The sequence below is a fragment of the Siphateles boraxobius genome, unplaced genomic scaffold (assembly GCF_051911475.1).
Source record: "Siphateles boraxobius isolate OS27281-9 unplaced genomic scaffold, OSU_SipBor_1 81, whole genome shotgun sequence".
NCBI lineage: Eukaryota > Metazoa > Chordata > Actinopteri > Cypriniformes > Leuciscidae > Siphateles > Siphateles boraxobius.
This window is the reverse complement of record NW_027509210.1, coordinates 1,819,854-1,838,053: the sequence shown is the minus strand read 5'-3', so window position 1 is coordinate 1,838,053 and position 18,200 is coordinate 1,819,854. Positions and strand designations below refer to the sequence as shown.

The 18,200-nt window shown below is 41.5% G+C and overlaps 1 protein-coding gene across 3 annotated transcripts in view; it reads right to left on the bottom strand.

The window, feature by feature from the left end:
• LOC143730769 (vitelline membrane outer layer protein 1-like) overlaps positions 1-18,200 on the bottom strand; it is a 30,462-nt gene that overhangs the window by 10,873 nt on the left and 1,389 nt on the right. The window contains exon 5 of one of the 3 annotated variants that reach the window (XM_077221356.1): positions 18,082-18,126. The exons of 1 other annotated variant lie outside the window; for it this stretch is intronic. The gene's annotated coding sequence lies outside the window, so the exon portion shown is untranslated. Of the gene's footprint in view, positions 1-17,958; positions 18,127-18,200 lie in introns of those variants that run through there. One more of the 3 variants, XM_077221355.1, reaches the window with a different exon arrangement.

Below are 18,200 nucleotides of genomic sequence, written 5' to 3'. Positions count from 1 at the left end.
TTGGTGAACTTCGCATATATCGCAAAGCTACCATCAAGCATATTTCGCATAATTTGTCCATCTGTGCAAGAACCCCCTTTAAGCATGCGCAACGTTTCAGATTGTATGTCAAGTGTAAACACATGAATCAGATATGGGTCACAAGAACGTGTCAAACGTCAAAAAATTCGGATATAGCCATAGGCAACAAATCAGAATTGGGCATCAAGACCTGCAGTGTAAACGAGGCTAACCTGTAGCAAAAGGGAAATAAAGCAGGATCATACCTCGGTTATGGCTTTTGCCTCCTCCAACTCCAAATGTGCGTCAGGGAGTCCCATCAAACTTAATCCATTTGCAAAATCTCCGTTTCTTGCGGAACATCCTCTTGCTCCCCTATTTAGGCTACTTGTGATATCTGCGCTGAGATTTCTGTGGATGACAGGCCTTGTTTTGCCATGTCTAAAATCATAACTGAGTAAGGTTCTAAAGACATTCTGGACTAAACAACACTGGAACCCTGTCAAATTTGGTGCTCTTGTCACGTAAGTGACCAAATTTCGCTCATCCCTTTTTGACACAGAAAAAGAGAATTTGTATTTAATTTTAATTTTTGTATTTTAAAACAAAAATCAAATAGCCACTTATTTTTTTGTTTTGTTTTTATACCCGTTTCTGAAAGATACACGGACCGTTCATGCACTCAATTAGGCAATATCCATACTAGGCTTCAAATTTGAATAGCCGTCATTTCAAATGACGAACAAAGAAGACAACAGCTCGAAGAACTGAACTGAACCGAAGAAAAAAACGCCAAGGCGTCAAAAACAGCCACCGTAATTAATTACGGTCATTATTGTTTGCCCTAAACTTGGTGACTGGAAGCCAACTTTTTAACATCAGAACACAAGGATATCAGCTTGAGCCGGAGTGCGCCTTAGGTAACCAAACTGGGACGGCTGCGGTAACGTTACCTCGTCTGCATGTGCAAAGCAAAGGTGCTCCTTTAGACGGGACGGTTTCATTGCTTCGTTTTTTTAGAGAAAACCTGCTGGCAAAGCAGACACATCGGGAGATGGATGTTCGTGGGTGAGGGAATAAAGCCATATCTAATGTAGGCATACTCAACACTATGTCAGCACTTCTTGTTTTCCGCCATGATGTTTGAATGGTTTTTGATATCAAAATTGTTTTAGCCTACATAATTGTGCTTGTGTGCATTTTGATTGGACACATTACTCTTAAACCGCAAAGCTTGTGTACATTTTGATTGGACACATTTATCTTCTCTTAAACGCGAAGCAGAGCTCGGAGGCTGCTGTCAGTCCTCAGCGGTGTTCACTCGTGTTCACTCTGACAGCTGTGGCATTTGTTTTTAGGCGTTGCTATGGAGATCATTTGCAGGTAGCTAGCCGGACAAGTCTGAGTGGGCTACAACTAGCAACATTTAAATATTAATTCATTAATTTGCACAGACATCATTTTATTTTACATTCAAATGAACATTGTGTTGTCAGAGGCTTAAAAGTTGTGATGAATAACAGTGAGTAATGCCTAGGGTGACCAGATGAGATTGCCTGAAATTCGGGACGGGGTGGGAGGGGGGACGGGGGGGGGGGGTCTAATATGTAGTCATAGAGACAGAGCGCAACGCATCATAATCTGAAGACCACGCCCACCGGGGGGAGAAACAATCCAACTGTCTCCATTGACTTTGCATTGCGAGAGGCTGCCTCCTTGTCATTTATGACATAACAAAAGACAGAAAAATGCCTAAAAGCTGCTGTGTGACAAGGTGTACAGCAAACAAGCTAAAAAAACCAGAAATACATTTTTATAAGCTTTAAAACGTAAAAGCCAGCCTTTAAGGAGACAAAAGGGGATACAGGCAATAAGATGTGAAGCATCAGCAGGAAGAATAGGCTAGGTAAATTGTGGGATCCTGACACTCAGTATGGCTACGTGTGCACATATATCTCCTCTCAGGTTCACATAGGGTGGTGAAATAAGCAATCGACATGATTAAAATTCTGAATTTTTCTTTTTTTTACAATATCATGTCGCGTTCCAGTGGGCCTAGTTCTCAGAGTAGTTCGAGAAGTTGCGCTCTGTCTCAATTGATCCACTTTTATGTCCTGAAAACCGTTTTTTGGTGACGACGGCTTATAAAAATGTAATTCTGGGTTATTTAGCTCGTTTGCTGTACACCTTGTCACACAGCAGCTTTTAAATAAATACGCTCTGTCTCTATTCATTGCTGAAGTATTTTTTTGCCGCGACATCAATCACTCCTTTACGACTGGCTGCCTGCACATTCATTCACTGAGCTCGCGGCTGCTGCAACTTGCGCTCTCTTCACGACTCAACCTCCACGGACAGTTTTTAATGTTTTAGCAGACAAATAACTAGGCTACTCAAGATATTGCTTTAGTATAATTTTCGGGGCAATCAGGGCCGGATTCGGGATTCGGAACAACAGCTTAAATTTCGGGACTGTCCCGAATTTTTCGGGGCTTCTGGTCACCCTGGTAACGCCCCCCATTTGTGCCTGAGCGTCCCCCTCGAGAGATCTCTGCTGCCTCGTTCACACCGCCCCCCAGAACTGTCCAAACGCCCCCCTATAGTATCCAGCTGCAGACCCGCAGCACCACCAGTTTCAGAACCCCAGCGCCAGAACCGGAAGTAAGGGGCGGAGCTTACGTTCTAACACCAGCGCCAGGGCCGGAAGTGAGGGGCGGAGCTTACGTTCTAAACCGAGTAACGCCACCTAACGTTTTGGAGCGTAATTTGCTTGGACACGAAACGGCCCAATAGCATGCTTTTATTACACACGAAACGTCAAACTTTATACGTATGTTATAATGATACATTAAGGAACAGTACAATAAGCATTTTAAAACATTGATTTTGTGTAATATAATTGTATATAGTTATCCTTTTCATTGTATTATGAGAGTTACTTCCTGATCATGATGGTGAAAAATAATGCTTGAAACTTATGGGCATTTTAATGTATAACAGTTTAATTATTTTAGCTAAGCAGTTTATACATAAGTGTAGATTTATGAAGGTAAGACCTTTGTTTTTGGTTTTTATGAAGGAGTTAACTCTGTATAAGAAAGCTTTGAAAGATATAAAAACAAGACAAGCCTTGGAGGTTTTCAAAATTATACACAATTTGATAACTGATTAGACCTCTGTGATATTTTATGTTCTATTTATTTATTTATTTATTGTGTTTACAAAAATTTTAAATTGTTTTGATATTGAAGGTATGTATTGTTAATATGAATTTGTAATGCCTGGTTTGATTGTTTAATTTAAAAAAAAAAAAAAACGTATGGGCATTTAATATAAAATATACTTTATTTCACAAGAACATGTGCAGCATGCATTTTTTTGTATGTAAAACAATAATGTCAAAAATCTAAAAAAGAGAGATAAAATTCGGCATTGTTTTAAAAGAAATAATAAAAATGTATACAACAAATGACCAATTCACCACTAGGCCCATTTTATCACAACAATCCTGTATAAATTTAACTTACAATGTATCAATTGAAGAACTCACTCTCAGGCCCATTTTGTCCTTACAGTCTTGCAAAAATAACTACAATGCAATAATAATAATTCCGCCCCTCCCTCACTTCCGGTTCTGGCGTTGGGGTTCTGAAAGTGGTGGTGCTGCGGGTCTGCAGCTGGATATATCTCAACGCCCCCGTTGAGAAACGCTAGGTTAGAGGGTTCGGGGGTACCCTTTATCGTCTGGACCCAAGGGTGTAACTTTGGTTTGAAAAGTGGGGGGGACACAAAATGGGGGAATTTTTTTTCCAATTTGAATTCCATTTCCTGCATTTGCATACATTTAGGGACTATGGTGATACAAAATCCAGGTCCCAGGAAATAATTAAGTTGATTATAATGATAAATTCTGCCAAAAATAAAAGTAGGCTACTAAACTATGAATAACAAAAAAGATTTCTTACTTTTTTTATTGTTTAATAGGGGCCGATTGCCAAGACTTGAGAGAATCATTTTTTAAAGTCAAAAATGTTCACCATTAATGTTTTGTGCGTAAATAAAATTGAAATTATGTGAGACCCAATTTCCACTGTAATGTAAAAACAACATAAAAACTGTATATTTTAAATAATTGTTTAATACCATATTTTTATGAATGAAGGTCAGTATCACTGATATTAAAGGTTGTATCAGTGATTTCAGGCCCAAAAATAAATGTCTAATCTTTCCTAACGATCCGCTAGCTGCCCGCCCCATAAGCATGCCTTCCAAAAACTGCGTCTCTGTAGGCAGCGTAGGCTCTGAGAAAATAAAGTTTTCCAACCAATCACTGACAGGGGCGGGTGTTGTGAGGTTTTGCGCTCGTGCGTGGCTGGACGCGAAATCGGAGCAACACCCGCCCCTGTCAGTGATTGGTTGGAACACTTTATTTTGGTTTTGAGTGGTGGTTGTACACATTTGTTTTTGTGTGCAGATCTCAGAGCCTACGCTGCCTACAGAGACGCGGTTTTTGGACGGCATGCTTATGGGGCGGGCAGCTAGCGGATCGTTAGGAAAGATTAGACATTTATTTTTGGGCCTGAAATCACTGATACAACCTTTAAAGGTCCCGTTCTTCATGTTTTTTTGAAGCTTTGATTGTTTTACAGTGTGCAATATAACATGTGTTCATGTTTCGCGTGTAAAAAAACACATTATTTTTTACACAATTTGCTTATCTGTATACAGCTGTTTTCACTGTCCAAAAAACGGGCCGATGACTTCCTTGTTCTATGAAGTCCCTCCTTCAGAAATGCGTAACGAGTTCTGATTGTGCCAGCGGTTCCTGTGTTGTGATTCGACAGCAGCTTATAGCACACTGCCCGGAAAGGTCACGCCTCTTACCATAAATTGGAGATGCATGCGCTGATTGTTATTGTAAAAATGTCTAACATATTACCATATCAATTTCAGCCTGAATCAGACCCGGAGAACATTTATGAAGAGAATCGATTAGAATCTGTTCAAACACGACTTTTGCAGGATGTTTCACAGTGGTAAGCTGTTTATTTTGTAGTTGTCATACTTTTAATTGGTTAAAATGTAATGTTAAATGTTACAAAATGTTATAAAAGCTTGTGGTATATGGGTTTTTTCCGTCTGTCGAATTAACGATGGTGTTGTTGAATTTTTAAAATAAGTCCATTGTTTATTCCTACCTTAGTTACACGTGTGCACAAGTTTTGAACAGAAAACTTTTTAAACAGCGTTGCACTTTGTGTAATTAGTTACAGAAACGGTTAAACGCACCAACTTAAATAATAAAATACACTTACCGGTTGTGGTCCATAAACAACGTCTTCTCCAGACAAAGAGGGAACTGCTCCATCTTTCAAGAACGATCTTTGTGCGAATCCGGCATTAAACTGATTGAGATTGAGGAAGCTGTCCTCGGCAAAAAGTGCTGCACATAGTTTTAAATGAGGATTATATTTTTCGGGAACCGAGTTAAACATAAATTGTAACCATTGATCTCTAAGCACAGCGTACCTGGGGAGGCCAAACAAAGGTGCATTGACTCCGGCATGTAAATAACAGCGTCTCGACAACATGACGACAAACACACTCGATACTCTTCCTCTTCTCAACAAGACCACGCCCCCTTTTTTTGTGTATTCCTGTGGTCGGAGATTAGTCATAAACTGTTTTAATTACGTCATTAAAAACGGAAGTAGAGGGATGTAGTCCAAACCAAACGTTCGCTGTAGGCTTTGAAAGGAGACTTCTGTTAAATAAAATATCTCGCTAGGCATTGAACTTTGAGCTTTATAATTTTACAGGTATTATTTATGCTCTAACAGCAACATTACACACTAACTGAAGTTTGAAAAATGGAATCGCGAAGAACGGGACCTTTAATATAGCTACTGATGTCTCGATGAAAACGATCGTTCCCTCCAAATTTGAAACATTCATTAGGCTTCAAAAATATAACAACTTTTAATTTAAATTAACTTCAAACAATACTCACATGAACCCATAATAAATGTTATATTTACCTGTGCCCTTCCTGTCTAACAGGTACGAAATATACAGAAACATCCTTATTAAAAAAAAATCCTTATTAAAGCTACAAACATTCTTTAGACAAGATCAGTGAGTAATTTGCTCTGTTCCCCTTTGTTCTTTGGTTAACTTTACTGACAGACATAATTGGCTGCTGTCCCTTTAAGATCTGTCGCTGATGACAGGATCTTACATTTCATTTTCTCATTTACTCTTGACTTTCATTTAAGATTTTATTTAACTCGTTTAAGACTGTTCTTGTGAGGAGACAATTGATAAAACGGACATTTTGGCATTAATGTGCGTGTTATTATTCAAGCGTGAAAGAGAACTGGATTCTGGCGCGCTGTCTGTGAATGTCCTGACGCACACGCACACGACGCACAGACAGCGCGCCAGAATCCAGTTCACTTTCGCGCTTGAATAAGCGCGATACCTGCTCATTAGAACTTTCAGTGAGCTATTAGAGTGTGGACTATGGTGTGGACGCGACGTACCTGGACGCGGACGCGCGCATCGGCACAGGCTCCTGCTCCTCCGTGGGGATGACGGCGTGCGGTTAAAAAATCATAACAAACGAGCTTGAAAGTGGGGGGTACACAAACGGGATTTTGAAAAGTGGGGGGGACATGTCCCCCCTGTCCCCATAGGAAATTACTCGTGTCTGGACCAATCATAAGAACATCGAATAGCCTATATCAGATCAGCTAAACGAATCAACTCCAGGCAGGTTCGGTGGGCACTTTTTTTTCGGTCGTTTTGAGTTTTCCCTGTTGTATCGTCCGGTTTCCAAAAGCATCAAAACCGATGCTTTATCTCGCATTTTTGACCGTTCCGTTTGCCCGTCCACCCCCGAGTGTATTTTTCCTGAGAGACTCATTGTCTCCACACTAATATGGGAGATCGAGTCGAAGGTCCGTTCGGCCTTTAGAAGGGGTAACGCCTCCGCCCGAGTGTCCACCGAGTCGTTTATTCATGCCAGAGGGATTACGGTCCGACGTCATTCGGTGGGGTCATTGTTCCAACGTAGCATGTCATCCAGGAGTCAATCGCACCAGTTTTTTGGTCAAGCAACGATTCTGGTAGCCCTTCATGGCTCGCGACATTCAAAGTTTTGTTTTGGCATGTTCGGTCTGTGCTCGTGGTAAGACTTCCAATCGCCCACCGGATGGGCTGCTCCAACCATTGTCTGTCCCTTCGAGACCCTGGTCCCACATCGCGCTAGATTTTGTCACTGCCCTCCCGCCCTCCCAGGGCAATACGGTCGTTTTGACCATAGTGGACCGTTCTCGAAGGCGGCTCATTTCGTCCCCTTGCCCAAATTACCATCTGCCAAGGAGACAGCGGTTGCTGTCATAGATCACGTCTTTCGTTTACATGGCCTCTCGATGGATGTGGTCTCTGACAGGGGTCCCCAATTTATTTCCAAATTTTGGAGAGAGTTTTGTCGTTTTTTGGGGGCGAGTGTCAGTCTTTCTTCTGGGTTTCATCCTCAGAGCAACGGCCAGACCGAACATGCCAACCAAGATTTAGAGAGAGTGTTGCGATGTTTGGTTTCTCAGAATCCTTCCTCCTGGGGCCCGTTCTTCGTACGTCGCTGACTCAGTTAGCTGGATTTGATTGTTGACGATTTGGCATGATCTTGGATTGTTTGGTTCTTCGAAGCTCATGCTAGACTTGCTGTCATAGCAACAGGTGCGCTAGCTTGAACCTGCTCGCGAGCAGGCTTATTTCATGTAAACAGGATTAGATCGCGGCTTAATAAGCAGAGGTGATACGGGACGTCTTTAAACGCAGCACGATAGTGTACTTTTTTTTAGATATATAATTTTTCTCAAGACTCGTGAGGATGTCGTTTACATCATTAATTTTTTGGAAACGCACATTAAATGTTCGACTCCTCGGAGTTGGCCTTTAATAACAGCACAAACTGTGTGCATTGTCCTGAGATTCTTTGCGAGTGGCTCTTTCATCCAGAGATGCGGAGAACTTGAAAAGTGCTGTCTGTTGTGCCATTCGTAAAGTTTACCTGGCGCTCAAGCAGTTTTTAGGGGGGTTTTGTGGCATTTCCAAGCCACTTAAGACCCAAGGTTGTACTTGTAGGCTATAGCAGTTTTTTTGTTTTGTTTTTTTGCCAACGCAGGTACATTATAATTTTTAATGAAGATCATGCAGTCATGACCATGCCGATTAAATGACACAGTATGTCCCTCAGGCTTCCCTAATGTGATTGGTGCCATAGACTGCGCACACAGTGAAGTGAAGGGGATTCTGTGAACCGAAAGGGGGATCACAATGTAAATGTGTAGGCAAGTTACTATAGCGATTCTTAATATTCCATATTATTGATATTATATCAAATTTTTAAAAAAGGCAGTTGACAGACTAAAATCTCTTAGATGATGTGTGACTATGTTCCATATCACAAATGTGGAAGCAAAATGGATCTGTGCATGACTCAATAATTTTCAGAGATTCACATTACGCACATTATTTGAATGTGGTAAGGAAAAATATAAATATCAAGCTCACTGTGTTATATACACAAAGGCAAACAGGTGTTTTATGACCACATTCCCTGACCCAAACCCCAGACCAGTTACAATGCAGCTCTAGCCAGGACAAGGGCACACAATGAAATTAACTTTGGCCAACTATTGCACCTGATAGGGCCTCTGACATTGCATGTGCCATATTACACAACATTTGCCACCATCAGAAAAAAACACAAAAAAACATTTCATTAATAAAAGACAGGGCAAAAATGGTTAGTTCCTTGAGTTTTATTTCAATTGTTCTTTGTAAAGAAAATTTTGCCTGCAATAAGAGATATTATGCAAGGTCAGCAACAGTACTCTGTGTGAAATAATATTAGCACTTACTCTGAAGTTCCTTTGAAGCAACTCTATCTCTAGTGCCAGTTTTTTTTCTTTAAGTTGTCAAGTTTTTTTCAAAATACTCTATTTTCTAGGGATGGGGTGGGCGGGCAGGGGGTAAACCTGTCAACACAAGCCTTATGCAACAAACATTAAAAGGAAAAGTACAACACTGGCCACCTCTGTATCACTGCTTTGTGCAGACTCTTCTGTAGATGTGGACTCCTGCAACTCATATTGCATTCAGAAATAATAGGTAACTCAAGTGTAAATGAATTAAAGTTATTTAAGCACTTACAGATACTTTCTCCAAAAGACAGTCATCTGAGTGGGTTTCTTCACTGTCCTGTGCATTGGGGAAAAATGGGCATTACAAAGTGTTGTACTTTCTTCCCTTTTGATGTAAAGTTAGAAAAAGTCTTCCTGCACATTCTTCAGCCAACACTTTCTTGGGAACAGATAAAAGTGTTGGTGTATTGTTTAAAACTGCACAAAAGAGGAAAACACAATTTCATTGCAATGAAGTACACTGGGGGGAAATGTGATCAATAACTCATGGCAACATTTTTTTTTTACATTAACTACATGTAGTTTCACAATTGTTTCACAAGTCAAAGCAATTCATTACTACTCAGCGTTTAACAGTTGATATGACTGGACAGCCATTGGGCTTATAGGCCTACTTAATTTAATGCAGCAACTAATTATTTTACAGTGTACTAGGATCATTTAATGCTCATTTACCAGTAATAAAGGTGTTGCTGCGACTGGCCTCTGGGTCTGAGGAAGAGCGGCGCCCAGGGATGCCCTCCACAATGGGTCGGTTCACATTTAACCCAAGGGCCAGCTCTTCTGCCTGGGTATAACGTAGGGGTGCAGAACCACCACCTGTTTGTTTTTCTTTTCATTTTTTCTCAGCTTTTTCTTGGTTGCTTTTATAAACAGGCAACAATTATTTAGCAGTACCTTATAAGTACAAATTACCATTAAGTAGAATATTCTAGTAATTTACTTTTACTTGTTCCCATGTTCTAGTAGTCACATTCACCGCCTTCGTCTGTGTCTTCACTACACTTCCCAGTATCCCCTGTCATCATCACCTGCACCTGCGCCTTATCACCCTCATCATCATCATCACCACCGTCACCTGTTGTCCTTGTCTTTATCTGTGTATTTAAGTTCCCCTCTCACGCCTGTTCATTGCTGGTTATTGTTTGTGGACTAGCACACTGTTCTGTTGGTTTGGATCTTTACTATTTTGAATAAAGCCTTTGCTATTTTGTATCTTCGCCTACCGTCATCTTCTTCATCCACCCGCGGACATTACAAGTAGTGGGTGGGTGATGACTGACATTACAATGAACAAAGTTATGAATTATTTAGATGTTAAAATACAAAAATATATATGCCTACTGTAATAGGCTAAGTGATAAAAACATCTAACATGGTCACTACACACTTAATTTGGTACTTTTTGCCAGCCCTCTCTCCTGGCTTTTGCACATTTGAGGTTAAAACTTTTAATTAAGTTTTCAAATTCTGCATATCCTTCAAGCAATAACTCTTGCTCTGCTGCGGTGAAAAACTGAGCGCGCTCTTTGGCCATGGTGAGCAGCCAATAGCAGCGTTGCTGATCAATGTTTTTACTATCGATACATATCCCCTTTTAAACCAACGCATGAACGCGCAATTATCTCAGTTAACTCAATCCAGCGATACTAATCATAAACAACAGGTGTGTTCGAAGAACCCAATTAGCCGGATCACGATTAGCACGAAGATATCATCTTGGATGTCTCATTTGATCTCGGATGTTTTAAGCAACGTACGAAGAACGGGCCCCAGGATGAGCGTCGAAGAACCAAACAATCCAAGATCATGCCAAATCGCCAACAATCAAATCCAGCTAAGTGAGTTAGCGAAGAACGGGCCCCTGGGCTTTTTATGAACTCAGAGGCGCGGGTGCGCGAGAGAAAACTAAATAAATAACTGAGCGCATGGGTGGCGCCTTAACAGGCTAGCGAGTTACTAGCGTGTTGTGCTAACAATAACGGAAGCTAGCGATGTCAGGTTAATCTGAGATGTTGTCTAAGCTGTATTTAGTAGTAACGCTATAAACAAGAAATGATAGTAAATGATGGTTCAAAACAGAAAGAAATTAGAAGCTAATACGAGGCTTAGACGGAGCTTACAGCCTCGAACCAAACAAACTCACAGCAGGCAGCGAGGTAGACAGGAGCTATCGATTTGGAGTGTGCATCAACAACTACCAGAAACATTCGTCCTTCAAATGGGCCAGCAAAGTCGATGTGAATTCGCTGCCAAGGAGCTTCTGGCCATGCCCAGGGATGCAGAGGTGAGAGACATGGAGATTTTTGATTTTGTTGACAGGACATGCTTTGATTTTTCTTCAATTTGTGAATCAATGTTTGACCACCAGATGTAGCTACGCGCTAGAACCTTCATTTTATTTTATTTATTTGTTTATTTGGCAGGGACATTGCTCAACAAATGTGTTACACAAGACAGAGATAGCTTTAAGCTAATTTTTATCTGTCACTTTCACTACACCTGTATGTCCTGTGTGTAAATCCTCCAAAACGTATTGTCTCAGATTGGATGGAACGATAACTCGCTGTCCCCACATCAGACAGTCCTGCATCAGTGAGAGCTCCCCCTTCCTTGTGAGGTATGGTTTTAGTACATCTTCTGAGTCTTTTGTAGATGGAAATGATCCAGTGGATACCACCCGACAGAGGATTGGATCTGCTCTGGTGTCTTTACTGATGTCGCTGCTACACACTGGAAGTGAATCCATTTTTTTTATGAGGTAAGCGTCCACTGCATTCTTCCTGTCTCTGTTCTGTACAGGCAGCGGCAATCGCGATAATGGTCAGCAGCACTTCTATATTGGATTGTGTAGTTATGTGCAGCCAGCAGAAGAGCCCACTCTGAAGTCTTGCAGCAGCCATTGATGGAGTTGCTTTGTTAGGATTGAGTATGGTGGTAAGTGGACGATGGTCTGTTAATAATGTGAAATGATGGCCATATAGATAAGTATGAAAATGCTTTACTCCAAGGATAATTTCTAGCGCTTCACGTTTTAGTTGCGCATAATTTTGCTCAGGTTTGCTCAGAGTTCGGGACGCAAAGGCTATGGGTCTTTCCTGCCCATCCGGCATCATGTGAGAAAGTACGGCTCCCACCCCGTATGGTGAAGCGTCACAGACCAAACGAACTGGAAGTCTTGGATTATAATGTGTGAGTACACTGGGTGTTAACAGCTGTGTTTTAGCATCTTGAAACGCTTTCTCACACTCTGGTGACCACTTCCATTTTATCTCCTTGTGTAGCTTTGCATTCAGGGGCTGGAGAACTGTGGCCATATTTGACACAAATCTTGCATAATAATTAACCAGTCCCAAAAACGATCGGAGTTGGTTAACATTAACCGGAGCTCGTGCTTTGGCGATGGCACGCAGTTTGTCTGGGGACTTGTGAAGCCCTGATGCATCAATCACATGTCCTAAATACTCCAATGAAGTTTTGAAAAACTCACTCTTTTCTCTTTTCACACGAAATCCGCATTTCTCCAGCCGACTCAACACAGCCTCGAGATTAGCTAAATGATGAGCATTATCTTTTCCTGCGACCAGGATGTCACCCGAAATGATGTTTTATTTAACAAGGTTCGGGAGGAGCAGGTGCAGATAATTAACCCAATCAGCACAGGTGGAGATCAATCAGTAATCAACTCAGGACAAGATAAATAACAGCAGAACCCACCTGTGTTTCTTGACGGTTTGTCAGCATTTGGCCCCGCAGTAGCCTACCTTCCTATCATGTCCGAATCGAGCTCTTCCCATTTGATGAAGAATCAGGAATATTTGCCGCAATCCTCTGGTGTTATCTCGCGGGCGTCAGGCTAAACAAACGGGTCCTCGCCACCGCGGGCGAAACATCCGCAATCTACATCCGCGTATTTCTTTAAACGGAGCATTCAATAATTCCTGCCATAGAGAAATGGACAATAAGGCAATGTCGCCCTCTTCACACGAAGGAACGGGCCTTCCTCCAGCGCCAGGCCGCCGCAGCAGGCCCTATGTAAGCCGCGCTGCAGATTCAGTCCCGACCAGTCCACTCCGTGAGTGCTCAGTTTATTAAAATAAACTGTCATGTTGACGGTTGTTGTTTAATGATCATCCAACATCAAACAATGATTACTGAATCAAACCGATGGGTCAGAGGTGAATATATGCAGGTTCTAAAACGTTTTAATCTTCTCATGTAAGCAGTCTAAACTGTTCTGAATGCGGACTGCTATCTTTGCTCGGCCACCTAAACTTCAGATGCGCATAATCCTGCAAGGATTAATCTCTCACCTCCTCTTCCTCGCGTCTATGATTAACGTGCAAGAAGACGAGCATCGGTCTGCCAGGCCCCAATCTCCTCCTCCCTTCACTCAGCCTCACACAACAGAAGCTTAATTTCTCCAGGTAAGTTTCTCCGCTGCCACAGCAGTGATGTCTCCTCTGCTCCCGCTGGAGCTCTGTTTCTCAGGCTAATTTTCTCCACTGCCGCAGCAGTGATGTCTCCTCTGTTCCCACAGGAGCTCTGTTTCTCTGGCTAATTTTCTCCACTGCCACAGCAGTGATGTCTCCTCTGCTCCCGCAGGAGCTTTGTTTCTCTGGCTAATTTTCTCCACTGCCACAGCAGTGATGTCTTCTCTGCTCCCGCTGGAGCTTTGTTTCTCTGGCTAATTTTCTCCACTGCCACAGCAGTGATGTCTTCTCTCCAGTACCTCACTATTCAGAATTGATATTCCAGTAAAATAATGATTTTCTCTGTCCAGCGAGCATTGGTCTCCCAGCGGACGTAGTATGCATCTGTTTCCTCTTTCTCCATCCAGCGAGCATTGGTCTCCCAGCAGATGTTGCATGCATCTATGTTTCCTCTTTCTCCATCCAGCGAGCATTGGTCTCCCAGTGAATGTACTATGCATTACGTACTTCTGCTACGTTCTATTATTCATGCGTGTCGGAGTTCCGACTAGGAAGACAGACGTTGCCTAGCAACACGCCCCCTTTCCTCAGATTTCCCAGCACGGTAGTCAGACAACCGTGAGGACACTGAGCAAGAATTCTGATACGGAATCCAAGATGGCTGCGCCCTGTGTGACTTGTGTGAATTGTTTTCATTGGTTTTGGACCGCTTTGGTTGTTTAAATTACCTTACTGCGTCTGTATCACTGCCTGCGGGTATGGGAATCGGCCTTGTTCTGAGTGCAATATTGAACGAAACCTTGTTTCAAACGGGTGTTACTAACGTGGCTAGCGTTGCTAACAGAAGATAACTAAAACATGAAATAAGTGAGAATTTTAGAAGTTCAAATGGCTGCGTTTTGATAAGCGCCTGGTACTCGGCCAGTGCTACCATAGCAACAGCTTTCTGGGTGGCGTCTATGTTTTCCTCCGGCTCGGACGCGCAAAACATACCAGAAAAAAGTGAGAATTTTAGAAGTTCAAATGGCTGGGTTTTGATAAGCGCCTGGTACTCGGCCAGTGCTACCATAGCAACAGCTTTCTGGGTGGCGTCTATGTTTTTCTCCGACTCGGACGCGCAAAACATACCAGAAAACTTGAAGCGTAGAAGTGACGTCATATACGAGGGCGAATCGGTTCGTTGACAAAAAATCGGTTCGTTGACAAAAAAAAAAAAATTGGTTCGTTGACATAATAGAACGCAGTGTTATCTCTACTCTCTCCCGTCCAGCGAGCATGGGTCTCCCAGCGGACGTACTATGTACTGTAGGATTAAAAATTTATTAAAATGTTAATTTAGGTTCCAATACTATAGTATATAAACTGAGAAAGTTTATTAGTGTGAATTTTTATAACTAAGATAAATGTCACAAACCTGCCTGTTCCTGTCTATCCTGATCTCTCTATTGTAAGTTAAATTGATCAGAGCACTGAGAATATCACTTTTTGTCGTTGAATGGTCTGGCTGATTAGATTAGTTTCTATGCATTCGAATCACACTGTTAATGCCGATGAGATCAGGGCGGACTCCTGTGCCTCATTTACATTCTTTATTTCAGAGTGTCTCCACCTCTATGTAACTCCTCCCCCTTGAAAGATATATAATCTACAATGTATTTAGCCTTAGTCAGATCTTGGACGAAGCAGACTACAGCAATAAAGAAACCTGCTTGAAAGATATCCCAACGTCTCCTGGTCTTCGCTTCTGAGTCCCTACACTTTAGAAGAAAGTTCACTACAGTACTTATCTCTACTCTTATCTCTATTATCCCGTCCAGTGAGCATGGGTCTCCCAGCAGACTCAGCATGTAACTATCTTCCCACTACCTCTGTCCAGCAAGCATTGGTCTCCCAGCGGACAGCATGTATCTTACTTTTTCATATTTCTGTCCAGCGAGCATTGGTCTCTCAGCGGACCCGACACGTATCTATCTTTCCTGCCCAGCCAGCATTTTCAAATTCATTCCACCTCACAGGTGGCCGGTAGAGCCCAATATCCTGACGCCATCGAGCCGCTCACGTCAGAAGCTACATGGGCCCTCCCGGTCAGCCGTTTTTTCGATTCCTGCTTAACTCACCCGTTAACGCCATGGAGATATACTTTATCAAGCGATCAAGCTTATTGAAAGCCAGCCCGCCAAATTCGCTGCATCTTTGGGGGGTCTATAGTCTGGCGGCTGTCCTTTTGCTCTTTTGCTTTTTGGGGGGAGTACTCTGGGTTCGGGCAGAAATTCCGAGCTCGGAGCCCTCCACCCGGACAGCACGCCAAGTACGCATAATCTTTACCATAATAATTATATGTAGATGTGAACTCGTGAAATGATGTTTTATTTAACAAGGTTCGGGAGGAGCAGGTGCAGATAATTAACCCAATCAGCACAGGTGGAGATCAATCAGTAATCAACTCAGGACAAGATAACTAACAGCAGAACCCACCTGTGTTTCTTGACGGTTTGTCAGCATCCCACCTCCACCCCATCTCCTCACTTTTAGTTCCATCTCTAGTTTCATCTCTAGTTCCATCTACTCTTACCAACGGGGGGGAGAGTACTCTGGGGTCGGACAGAAATTCCGAGCTCGGAGCCCTCCACCCGGACAGCACGCCAAGTACGCATAACCTTTACCATAATAATTATATGTAGATGTGAACTCGTGAAAGACAATGTACACCTGGTAGCCTTTGTAACACCTGTTCCATGGCTCGTTGAAATATCGATGGAGCTGAAGTGATGCCGAAGGGTGATCTGTTGTATGCAAACATCCCTTTGTGGGTCGGGATGGTAAGATATTTACGTGAATCTTCATGCACAGGAATCTGCAACTAGGCATGTGAAAGGTCTAGTTTGCTAAATCTTTGTCCCCCAGCCAGTGAAGCAAACAAATCTTCAATTCGGGGTAGTGGATAATGTTCTGTACACAGCACTGGGTTCCCTGTTATTTTGAAATCACCACAGATCCTGACATTGCCACCTTTTTTTATTACAGGCACAATCGGGGTTGCCCATTCACTGAATCTCACAGGTGAAATGATTCCTTGTTTCTGTAAGCGATCAATTTCTTCTTCCACCTTAGGTCTGATGGCGTACGGTACCACTCGAGCTCAAAAAAATCTTGGTTCGGTTCCCGATTTCAGACTTAAGGTATATACTGTATATGTTTTTAAAATATATTTTTAGAAAATATACTAAAGTACAATTATTTTAAAGTGTGTTAAAAAATGTATTGTGAAAATAGGTAAAAGCATGATGCTAATATACTTTTAATATTTTTAAAGATAGTACAATTTTTGTTAGTATATTTGCAATGTACTATTGAAAAAGGGAATATATTTCAAATACAATAAAGTATACTTTTTTTCACTGGTAACACCACCTGAAGTGCCTCTTCTCCCCCATCCAAGCGGAAAACTCGGCGATGCAGTACTCCATCCTGCTCACATCGCGCTGGTGATTTCATAATAAAGTGTATTTTTGTTTTGCTCCTCGCGTCTCACGTTATCTCTGTCTTCAAATGGTAAAACTTACCTGTGTGTCCTTGGGAGTTATTTCTCTGGCGCTCCACCAGGGTGGTGTAGTCGGATTAATTTAAAATAATTCACTTTTCCCTCCACTTGAATATTGCCAGATTTGATTAATCAATTCATGACCAGATATACATGGAGAAATGACATGAAGAACAAATTAACAGAAATATTCCAATGTTATATATACATATATCCAATAGTGTATGATGATGTTTATTTCTAGATATGGATGCTTAACAAAATATTAAAGTATTAAAATGAGGTTTGAATTTGTGTTGCATCAAATAATTTTCAGAATTTGCATTGTGGGATTTTTGCTAAATAAACACATATGTTGGGATATATAATTATGCCTTTAAAAAGGCAAAAAGTTTTAGGTAACAGGGTTGACAATATCACACTTTACTTTAATGTAGTGCTCCTGTAGAGCAGTGATCACCAACATTTTCAAGCCCAAGATCCCTTACCTCGGCCTTTATGAAAGGCAATATCTACCTATAGATTTTTCATGGCCGATTACAATTTATTTATTTATTTACAAGCAAATTGGCCAATTCTGATACCAGCTGCCATATCTTCTCTGATACCAGCTGCCATTTCTTTCCACAACAATTATTTGTAGGCCTACTCTAAATTGAGTCGCAAAATGGTCGCAATTTCGAGCCTTGATAATGTGTTTTTTTTGCATATTTTTCTGTTATTTTCGGGAGCTACCGGGACAGTGATCGACGGGTTGGCGAACACTTCTGTAGAGTCTGTTGGTCATTCCCATCTGCCACATGCACTAATGTAATGAACGATCAGATGTAAAGTGTTGTGTAAAAGAATGTGAAACTACAAGGTTCTGTTTAGAAAGTCTTTAATGCTGATATTTGACTGACAGCAAAAGTTCAGGAGTCTTCATAAAAATCACTAACTAAATTCACTAAAGTAGAAAATAATTTCAACTCCAATAATAGGAGGGATGTAAATGTCCTGATTGTCCAGTTAGGCTTTATTTTTTGATAATGACTGGCTGACTTTACAGATTAACATTATAAAACTGTTGTATGACATGGTTTATGTTATTTTATATTTTATGATGATCAATAATTACAATACATTTGATCTTCTTGCTGTTCTTGTTGTCATCCTCCTACACCTGAAAGAAAAATCAGATTTAGTTCTAAATCTACAGTCACTATTAGTAAGATCCGAGTTTTCGATTGCAATCAC